At 46.0% G+C, this 11565-nt stretch overlaps 1 non-coding gene across 1 annotated transcript; it reads right to left on the reverse strand.

Annotated features, from left to right (window-relative positions):
* Window positions 1-1809: 1809 nt before the first annotated feature.
* Window positions 1810-1947, reverse strand: LOC114813102. The gene has a single exon (XR_003760713.1). It is a non-coding gene; the product is annotated as a small nucleolar RNA SNORA7 (small nucleolar RNA).
* Between the last annotated feature and the right edge of the window lie 9618 nt (window positions 1948-11565).

The following is an 11565-nucleotide window of genomic DNA, read 5'->3' on the forward strand; positions in this document are numbered from 1 at the left end:
CAGATTCGGAGAATATTCATCCAAACAGCGTGCATGGGTACAGTGTGCCGCACACAGTAGGGGCTCAATAAACGTGATTGATTGATGGATTGATTGATCAGACAAGTTACAGTGCAACATGATGTCCAAAGAAGTGGTTGTATGTCTGTGGGTGTCTTTGAATGGAGTGAGTATTAAAATGCGAGATTTTCTTTCTGTTCTCACTTTATGGGAGAATCGGGTATACCTGAATAGAGCACCATTTTCCTCCCAATAATTCGGGGTCGGTGGGAGATGGGGCAGTAATAATACACCCAGTTTACAGATAGATAAACTTAGTCCTGGATATAGGTTGTCTCTTGCCAGAGTCCATTAATCAAAGGCAGAGCCGGGCTCACAAAGCAACCAGCGTTATGGTTGTTCAGCCTGAAAAGTGAGTTTGCTTAACTTCCTTTTCCTTTCTCCCTTGTTTTCTTTCACTTCTTGGAGGTGAAGTATTTCAGAAATGGAGGTCACCTCTGGCATAATTTTTCAAATGGTTGTCATCTCCCTCACCCTCAAAACAGTGGCCATTAACTCTTCCCCTCTGTCCCCCTCAACCTCTGCACTTTAGCTCTCCCTCTTATGTCCTTTCTCCTATTCCTATACAAACACTCCCCTATATATGACCCCATCCTCCCTCCTCCACACACCCTGTTTATGTTTTCCAGATACTTCTTTCCCTTGCAAATCTTTCTACTTTTCCCTCTGACCACTCACACCTACCCACACCTCTGCCTACACATGAGCCGTACAATAATTTCCTAAACAGTCAGGGGCTATGTGTCCTGCGGGCACTTATTAAGTGTTTGGTGGTGGGTGGTGAGGATTAAAGTGACAAGTCTCCTTATGTTGTAGAATCCATTATGTAGCACCCCTTTGGGCTGCTTCCTGCCATTTCTATTCTTTCCTGGGAAAAGGCAACTTATTTTTTTCTCTTCTTTGTAACTGTTGATCAGTGAATTTTGCACTAAAGTGCTCAAGTTTTCTGTTTGTCTTCTCCTTAGCTTTAAGCTCCTTGAAGGCAAGACCAGGTTTACTCTTTGCATTTTTTTCGTCATGGCCTTGTAAAATGCACTGCACAAAATGAACACTCAATAGTAATTAAGGTTGATGATGATGGCTGGGAAGTCACTCGTTTGCCCCTTAGCATTCCTATTTCTGTCTCCTTAATACCAACATCTCTGCCTAATGAAAAGCACGGAGCTGGCACAAGCGGTGTTCGCCAAGAAACGGCCAGGTACTCCTAAATTCCAGCCTTCCAATGGTAAAAGACAGCAGTGACTTCAGTGGCAGAGGTAAGTCTCTTCCCTCATACCATCGATCTCCTTCTTCCCTTTCTCCTCCTCCCCATCAATCTCTCCCCCTTTCTCTTTCCTTTCTCCTCCATGCTCTCTTTACCCCTCTTCAACCACTTTTTCCCCTCATTCTTTTATTTCTCCACTTTCCTCTTCCTTTTCCCCTTCTCCCCTTAGCCTCTTCTTGCCTCACCTTAGTTAGGTCCTGCACTCTTTTGGCCTTTGCCCCATCCCACTTAGGATAACAATAATAATAATACCTGTAGCATTTATTGTCTTATGCTGTCAAGTCGTCTCCAACCCATAGCGACGCCATGGACACATCTCTCCGAGAACGCCCCAACTCCATCTGCAATCGTTCCGGTCGTGTATCCATAAAGTTTTCTTGGTGAAAATACGGAAGTGGTTTACCATTGCCTTCTTCCTGGCAGTAAACTTGAGTATCCACCCTTGACTCTCCCACGCCTCTGCTGCCCAGCACAGGTGGAAATCGGCTTATAGCAGATTGCCTTCCACTCGCTAGCCACTGCCCAAGCTAGGAATGGAATGGGTATGCTTTTGCTTGACTCTCCCTCCCATAGTCGAGACTGGTAGAGTACTGGAAACTCTCCGGGTGCGACCCTGAGAGGGGTATGTACCAAGCACTGTATAAACACTGGGTTAGATGCAAGTTAATCTAGCTGAACACGGTCCCTGTCCCATTTGCGGCTCACAGTCTCAAGTAGGGGGTCACCGGGAGGAATCAGCCGTCCCGTTACTTGTGAGTTCGCGGATTCAGGGGGTTGGAAAGGGATTCACAGACTCGAGGGTTATGGGTGATGGATGCAGGTTTATTAATAGGATAGCAACAAAGATAGATAACCTTCAGGAGCAAGGTTATTCCTAGGCTAATCAGCAGTAAGTACACTGGTCAGCATGTCAGCATGGTACCCCACTTCTAGCAGCTGGTAAAACTGGGAAGGAGACACCTCACAAACCACCCCAAATGGGCTTGACCACCCCAAACAGGTTTCCTTTCAAAGTAACCCCAAACAGGCTACCTCTCAAATGAGTAACACCAAATGGGCTACCTCTTAAATGAGTAACCCTAAAAAGGCTACCCCCCAAGATAAGTAACCCCAAATGGGCTACCCTTCAAACGAGTAATGCTAAATGAGCTACTCCTCAAACCACCCCAAACGGACTTCCATTAAAGTTGCCGGGTCAAGTTTCTAGAATCCTCTCTCTCCTCCTAGCTCAAATGAGGAGGTCTAATCACACAGGGCACCACTTACGGTCTGACAGAGTTGGTGTCCCTGACCCTGTTTAGTGGCGACTCTCTACATCGGTGTGACAGGGCTCATATCTGCTACCAAGAGTTCATGGAGACCCCTCCCCAGATATATCTTGCTATTTTCCGATCCTCTTCCCTTCTTTTGGTCATATTTGAGGTGAAAAAGAATCATGGAACAAGACCCATTGCAATTTTCTCATTCCGGGTCTAATTGTTCACCCTTATTGCTCACTCGGGCCTTCTGGGGTCGGTAGCATTGGGAACTCTGCTAAGTGTTAATGCTTCCTATTGCTCCCTGCCGCCCTTCTGGTGCTAGTGAGCTAAACGTGTTAGCCTGGCCAAGGTGTGACCAACCGGTCACAGTAGGAGGGAGCACAGGTACTGAATTCCCATTTTACAGGTGAGGAAACTGAGGCATAGAGCAGTTCGGTGACTCATTTATTCAATCGTATTTATTGAGTGCTTACTATTTGCAGAGTACTGTACTAAGTGCTTGAGAGAGTACAATATGACGATAAACAGACACATTCCCTGCCCACAATGAGTTTACAGTCTGGGGGTTGGCAGGGGCTGAGGTCACGCAGCAAGCAAGTGGAAGAGTGGTATTTGTTAAGTGCTTACTTTGTGCCAGACACTGCACTAAACGCTGGGGTAGATACGAGCTAATCAGGTTAGAGCCAGTCCCTGTCCCACATGGGGTCCACAGCCTTAATCCCCATTTTACAGATGAGGTAACTGAGTCACAGAGAAATTCAGTGACTTGCCCAAGGTCACACAGCAGAGAGCCGGGACTAGAACCCAGAGACTAGATTTTCTGAAGATTTTAGTGAACAGGAAGTGAACAGAGTAGCTGGGAGCTCACTGGAGTAATACAGGGAGAACGTCCTGGATAAACCAGAGGAAGAACCCAGTTGCCCCAGAGGGTTGCCAAACTTGGCAGCTGGTTCCTGAAACTCACAACTGCCCACAGACAGGATAAGGGAGGCCTCAGAATGTGTGAGCCAATAGCAGGCCAGGGTTACCTTTAAACTGGGGCTACTGCGGGAATGGCTTCAGGGTCTGGGGAAGAGGGCTTCAGGCACTTAAGTTGCCACTCTCTGGCCAACTCTCTCCTTTACTCTTTCTCCTCCCCAGTGGAGGCTTGTCCCGTGAGATCCTGCTCCTAACTGGTTGAAGGAATGAGACTGCTTCTAGAAAAAGCTGCTTTCCTAGGCCCCTGGAGACATTGTTGGGGAGCCAGGCCTAGGGCAGCTAGCTACTGTGCTAACCTCCCTTCCTGCATTTCTTTTGCTCTCCGTAGAACACTAGGAGCAGCTGAGTTTGAGGGTTTATGCCCCACTACCTTGGACTGACCCCCAAACAACTCGCACTCGATACTCCACAGCCCCTCTGCCTGACATATGTCCTCAGGGAATGTTGGTCTCAGCACCCCCACCACCCCCTCCAGCTGAGTAATGAATTAGGACCATTTTTCACAGCACACAGGAAGATTCTCCAGGCATCTTGTTAGTTGTCTCAAAGCTTCCAACCAAGCTCTGGGAGAAATGGCCACTCTAAAGTGTGTTTGGTGGTGGGGACATGACACACTCCCTACCTCACCTGCATAACTTCCCTGCTAGTAGCAATTGGACCGAGGAAGCCAGGACGGGACCTCCTGAGGGTATGGTGCTTTTGGCAAGCATCACGTTTGCCGCTGATGGAGAAAGACGACCAACATGACGTTATGATATTTCCCTTCTTCCCTCCACTCTGGTTGGTGAAATATAGTTCATTCTAGGCTTTATTCCATTTATTTTGATTCAGCCTTCCTGGTACACCCATCGCAGGACGTAATATGCTGCAAGCTCACATGCCATATACTCATTTCTCTTTAAGGGACATGACCGTCTCCTTTCATTCTCCCCACACCCACACAGCTGGCAGTGTTGGTGTTTCAGGTTACACTGACAGTGGAAAAAGCAGAAAAGAAGACTCTTTTGTTTGCCACTGGATAGTTTCCTAATTCGGAGTGCCCGAAGGAACCTTTAACCTAGCATCTACCTTAGAGGCTGCCTTGACATCAAAAGGTATGTACAATTTGAATGCTTTTCTGGGGCTGTTGATCTTCTGGGTCTTAAAACACTGCCTGAAAATCTCCAGAGAAGAAGCTGCAGTGACTATGAGTAATCCCACAGGAGTTTTCTGATAGTGTTCAATAATCCAGTTAAAACTGGAAAGCATAGAAACAATTACTAGACTTGAATAAGCATTTTAAAGGAAAGGTTCAAACTGAGCAGGAGTGAGGAAAGCCTGTTCCCCACTCTTGCTTACAGTGCATCTATAGATCTATGCCTTCCTTCTTTGGTGGGAGCTGGAGAAGCAGTGTTCAGTGAAATCTAACAGGATTTCCTGATGGCCCACCCTGCCTGGAGCAGCGCAGAGGTCTGCGTGAGCCATGCCCAGCCTAGTACCAGCGTCGGACAATAGCATCCGAGTGCAAAGTCAGTCTGGCAGTGACTTAGACTGTAAGCTCGTTGTGGGCAGGGAATGTGTTTACTTATTGTTGCGTTGTACTTTCCCAAGCGCTAAGTACAGTGCTCTGCCCCAAATAAGTGCTCAATAAATACTACTGAATGAATGAATGAATGACCTGGGATGCATCTCAGCGGGGATCTGAGAAATGAACGCTTACCTGGTAGTCCCCCCTCCTTCCCCCGCGCCCCCCACAACCCAATTACAACCTCTCATGGTGGCGGGGAAATCTAGGTTGGGTGCAGCCCCCGTCAGCTCTAGACCACTGTATTATCATCCGGGGCTTCAGAAGTCTAAGCACCTTCCTCTCTGCTGCTATATCACCGTCTTGTCCCTTGAAATCAAACCCATGCCCAGTACCAGCGTATAACCAGTTCTACTCAATTCTCAATTGCTGGAAGTTGGAGTTTTTGACAAAGCCTCCTAGTGTCAGAAGGAGAAGTGTTTATTATTAAAACAAATTAGTTTGTCCCTGCTTCTTGTGAGCAGAGAATGTGTCACTTATTCTATGCTTCCCAAGTATTTCATAGATTTTACCGCTCCAAATGAGTGCTGAATAAATGCTGCTGCTCCTACTATTACTGCAACAACTAAAGATTAACAGATACCATTATTATTACCATTTTTAAAAGACAATATAAAAACAAGCAAAAGGGATTAAGCAAGGACTTGGGTCCTTGGGCATTCAGTTTTGTATCCGTTTCCCAATCTGTAGAATTTTGGGGAGAAAAAGAATACTATTGCAATTACTTGAAAAGTATTTCAATATCCTCAGGCCAAATGTAAGAAAGCATAAAACAAACCTACTTTTCCTGTGAGAGAAGGAATTACATCTTGCCTGATTAAAGCTGATGAGAGTCATTAGAAAATTAGCTGGATTATTTTTCTGAACCATGTTCTTCAACAGTTTTAATTTTCTCAGTAATGTTCCTTACAGTAAGCATTTTTTTAAGTACATGGGAAATGGATGTCAAATTGTTAAAATATTGATTGTCATTTTCCAGAGAATCACTGAATTGAAAAAAGAAAACCTTTAAGAAAAAGTCGCCATTAGCGAGCAGTTAATTAAAGGGTTTTAGAATGGTCAGCATTGATTTGGACATGAAACAAGAAGACTGTGGATGCAAGTCAATTTTTTTTCTCAGCAGATCATTATTTAACATGAATGCTAGCACAAGAATGACATAGATAAAGTCATCTAAGAATAGATTAGTATGGGAAATGGACATGTGTACATTTAAACGAGGATAAAGAAACAGTTTAGGGAATTATATAAATTAAAGCCAACACCACTTTTTCTCCTGCACTGAATTTGAAGCTAAAAGCCATTTCAGAGCTCTTGTTTTAAAACATTTGTAGAGAAATTTTAAAATTATTCTCTCAAAAATACGTAGCTCTCTTTAAAACCAGTGCGGGCAATTCTGGATTCTCAAGTTAAGCAAGTTAAATTGGTCTCCCTAGTGCAGACTATTTGCACCATTTTAAAGTTGAAATATGCAACAGAAGATAAATCAAGTAATAGATTTATGCAGGCTTAAAGCATTTACACTAGGCAATTATAGCTCCATATTTGTGAACCTCGAGAGGACTTGTGACAGTATCGGGTGGGTCACAGAGAGATAGAATTTGGCTCTGCTGCCTGACTTTTTGCTGGTTCTCTTAGTGTCTCATGTGGAAAGTCTGGAAAGACTGGAAAGTCAAGCCTCTCAGTCTTCTAAATCAGGCCGGTCCGAGCTCTCCAAAGGGATGCACACTGGTGAACAGTGACCAGTGGGGACTCCCAGAGCTTGGGGGGGACTCTTCAGTCTGGGTGCCCCACGGGGGTTTTACAAGCCCAGAGCTCTGAGCCAAGGGCCAGACCGTATCCCCCCTGACCAAAGGTGACTACTTAGCCTCTCCAGAGGTCCTCGGCTCCACACAGTTGTGCCTGGCTGGGCTTGGGCTGGGTCTATGCACCTTTTATGCTTTAACAATAATAATTGTTAAGGACTTGCTATGTTTTAAGCACTCTTCTAAGTTAATCAAGTTCATTTCTAAGTTAATACAAGTTAATCAGTTCGGACACAAGACTCTGTTCCACATGGGGCTCACAGTCTAAATAGGAGGGAGATCGGGTATCCCACAGACACTTTTCCACAGGTACCGTACTTTCAGGAGGGCTATTCAGGCCAGATGGGGCAGAGGTGGCCTGCTGAGGCCCTGCCTGAAAGTGTCTTTACCACTCCCGGTCCCTGGACACTTGGCAACTAGGCATAGGAGATGACACCGCTCTGGCCTAGTAGGCTGCCTCTCTCCCTCCCCCTTCACTCACCTCCCAGTGCTCCCCCAACCCCTCCACACACAGATGAGGCCCGGGCCCCACTTCCAGCCATGCCCAAGCTGATGTCCACTTTGGCAGTGCCCAGACAGCCCTTGACTGATGGAGCCCTGGGGCTCTAGCCACGGAACCTGTTTGGGTGAGGGTGGGTCTGAGTTCTAGAGAGGTCTTTACAGCCCAGGCTCCAGGGTCTGCTGGGATGTGCACGAAGCTCTAGTCTGCTCTGATTCCCTCACAGACTCGGATGGGAAATGGCCACTTAATGTCTCAGTTCCCACCCCCTATTTCCAGCTTCAGGGAGGTACAGATAGCCATCTCATGCTGCCACTGAGCAAACCTTTGCAGCCCTACAACCTAGGTTATATAGTGCAAGCCAGGAATTTTGGAAAGACGAGGTCAAAAGTCCATCTCAAATCCATACCGAGTAGTCACTACAATTTGAGGTTCGAAGGTCACCCCGATTTGAGGCTCGCGCTTTGAGGTTTTTCAGGTGGGGCGCAGTCTCTGGGAACAAGAGTGGAGTCCTGGCCATCAAACCCACTCTGCTTCCGTGTAGGCTTGGCCTGACTCTGGAGGACTCTGAGGCTAAAAATAGCCTAGCCACCTGCCAGCTGGGGAGACACTGGTTTCACTCTTTTCAGCCCTGTGGCACTTGGGAGAGGGCCAAGCTTAGCGAAGGGGAAGCAGAACAGGGGCCACTGGGCCCCGCTCATCTCCACCTCAGTGCCAGCCTCCCCCTTTCCAGAGCTGCAAATAACCCAGCTGCTGCCTCAACAGTCAGGATGTGGCAGGTAACAAGACTACTGGGTGGAGTTGAGAATACAAGGAAAGTGAGGAACTGAATAACCATACCTTGGCTTCAAGGTATACAGTAAACTTGCAATTGTTTCAGGAAAGCAATTTGGATAGCCCAGGAAAACTGGTTGTTGAAATATGTGCACAGACACCCCCGAGAAGCAATTTGAATAATCGATCAAAATGTACACCATCAGCCCCGTTTCATTCACTGGGGAGAAGTAGAGCCTTTCTCTGCCTCAATTTTCCCCAGAGTGTGTGGGAAGTAGACATTTTGGTCATTACATATTCCGCTAATAAGTTAGCTAGTTCGACTGCATATTTGCTGTAACTAGAAATGCTGCCATGCATTTGGCTACTCCCCCATTTTGATCTTGAAAAATTGGCGTAAAAGGGAGGGGGGCATGAGGTGAGTAAATATGGTACTTTATCATGTGCCAGGAGGAAAAGGTTCTGATTACTGCGCTTTCCACAGGATCGAGTGTACCTTTCATTCAAAGAAAGGAGATTCAAAGAACCAGGCGATATCGATGCCGGTTTCAAGAGCCAAACTGCCATCTCATTGCCCTGCGTTGTGTAACACGACGGCCTGATGTGAATCGTACACACACAAGTATCGTGTAAAACAAATGACTTTTGTAATAAAATAAAATCGCCCTGTTTGTTGATGCCCTGTTCATTAGGGTAGTTTATATGCATGTGCAGTGAAGCTGTGGTTATGTGAATAAACAATGTGGACAGAAGAGTGGGCCTTGGGATACATTTTCTACCCTGCATCTTCAATCTGGAATTTTAAAACAAGTTCAAACTTCAGTGCGAAAATTTTCTTTGCTTCGCAAAAGAAAAAAAAAGCAGGATTTACTCACAGAGGCCAACTGCATCCTTTTTTTCTGGGCGTTTCCTTTCCCATTTCAAGCGTCTTTGCCCTTCCCACACAGCTAGGGCCATCCATGTAAGAGGAGTCCTATTTCCTGAATAGCACACATGGCAATAAGCCACTTTCCAGGGTAGCACCCAGCAGATTTGCTTTATGCATCTCGGAATAAACTAAATGAATATCTGAGCTACAGTCCTCAGAGTTGGCCCGTAGCTCCTCAAGCTATAAAAATCTGAGAAAAGAAATGAGCCATATGTTTCCCTGTGTAAGAGGTGTCTCAGGTTAATTGTAAGAATTACATTTCACAAGCCAGTCCAAGAAAGACTATTATCCCACCTCCCAATAGTAGGACTTTTTTTGCTCTTCTCTAATGGCCAGACCATTTACTAATGAAATGAAAATTTTGTCAGACTAACACTGGTCTGTGATTTATTAGCAATTATTGATTTCAAATTGTGGTTTCCTCAGGCTGCTGAAAGAATCAACTCAAACATATCTTTCCTTTTGGATGTTCATCCATTTGCTGGAAGCTGTGGTCTGGGATGAAAACAACTCATTTGTCCATTCCTGCCAAGAACTGTGAAAGTTGTGAAATGTGACTTCCTGGTGGTGGGCAATTTGTGGCTTTCTAGTTTCCACTCACTGTCACCTGAAGAATACTGCATTAGCTCAATTCCATACCAGGTGTATCAGATGGGAGCAGGCCTAGGCCTCGGAGTAAGCTTTTATGGGTGAAGGATTAGATCAGGTCATCGATTGGTTTTCAGTTCTCTTCCACTTCATTCCTTCTCTCCTTTATAGGACAGTCCCAGAGGATTCACACTGTCCATTAGGAATTGGCGGTTTCCTCCCCCAGTTTTGTTCTCAACTAGTAATGTCTGGAAGTATTCTCTGAGCCTATGCCAGAAAGTACCAGCTGTCATTTGAAAAAAATGAAGGGTGTGTTTCTGGAAAAGAGGCTTTGGAGAAAGTGTGCGTGTAAACTTGCATTTACACTTTATTTCACCCAAGGTCTCTTATGACCATGAAGACCCATTTTGTAGGATGATGGAAGTGATCACCTTCTTTGCTTCCTCAGGATGCTTAGGGAGGCTGACTAGTTATGGTGGGAGGTGGAACACGCTGAGTCAATCAACCAATCAGTTGAATTTATTAAGCACTTACTGTTTTCACAACACTGTACTAAGCACTTGGGAGAGTACAATATAACAATAGAACGGACACTTTCCCAAAGAGTTTACAGTCTAGAGGGAAAGGCGGACATTAACATAAATAAATTACAGATATGTACAGTGGGGCTGAGGGGGTAACCAAAGGGAGCAAATAAGGGTGACACAGAAGGGAGTGGGAGAAAAGGAAATGAGGGCTTAGTCAAGGAAGGCCCATTGGAGGAGATATGCCTTCAATAAGCCTTTTAAGGATGGGAGAGCAATTTTCTGAAGAGGAAGGATGTGCCAGGCCAGAGGCAGGATGTGGGTGTGAGGTCGGCAGTGAGATAGATGAGATCAAGGTACAGGGAGAAGGTTGGCATTAGAGGAGCAAAGTGTCCGGGCTGGGTTGTAGTAGGAGAGTAGCGTGGTGACATACGAGGGGGCAAGGTGATTGATTGTTTAAAGCCGACGATAAGGAGTTTCTGTTTGATGTAGAGGTGGATGGTTTTTGAGTGGGGAAACGTGGACTGAACGTTTCTGTAGAAAAATGACCCAGGCAGCAAAAGTGAAGTGTGGAGTGGAGTGGGGAGAGACAAGAGGCAGGGAGGTCAGCAAGGAAGCTGATACTACAAGGTGGGATAAGATAAGTGTTTGCATTATCAGGGTAGCAGTTTGGATGGAGAGGAAGGGGTGGATTTTAGCAATGTTGTGAAGGTTGAACCAACAGGATTTAATATGTGGGTTGAATGAGAGAGAGGAGTCAAGGATAATGCCTAGGTTATAGGTTTGTGAGACAGGAAGAATGGTGGTGCTGTCTACAGCGATGGGAAAGTCAGGAAGAGGACAAGGTTTGGGTGGGAATGGCAGCTAGGTCTTAGCTTACTCACCCTCTGTCCATGACTTGATTTAGGTTCCCCCCACCAGCTGTGGCAGGCCCGACTTATTACTCTGCCCTGCCCCTGGAGGAGAACGAGTGGGTCTGTTTGTCTTTTTCTGTCTCTGTTCCTGTTTTTGTGTCTGACTGTGACTCTTTCTTTGTCTTTTTTTCTCTCTCTCTCTTCCCTTTCAAAGCCTCCTTCTGGCTGACGTCTAAGTGACTCAAAGGCTGTGAGTCTCTGGCTTGGGGGTGGGATGGGGGAGTTATCTCTGGATGGCTTCTGACTGGGGGTCTGCATCTCTAGCTCTGGATTCATCTCCCATCACAATGAGAATGAATTTCAGGGAGAACGCCCATCTATGCAGTTCTGTTCTGCTCAGCATCCCAAAATCCTTCTTGCCCTCTGCCTCTAGGATTCTCCTGCCCAGCTAGAAGTGCGAAATGGGAA

The sequence above is a fragment of the Ornithorhynchus anatinus genome, chromosome 6 (assembly GCF_004115215.2).
Source record: "Ornithorhynchus anatinus isolate Pmale09 chromosome 6, mOrnAna1.pri.v4, whole genome shotgun sequence".
Classification (NCBI taxonomy): domain Eukaryota; kingdom Metazoa; phylum Chordata; class Mammalia; order Monotremata; family Ornithorhynchidae; genus Ornithorhynchus; species Ornithorhynchus anatinus.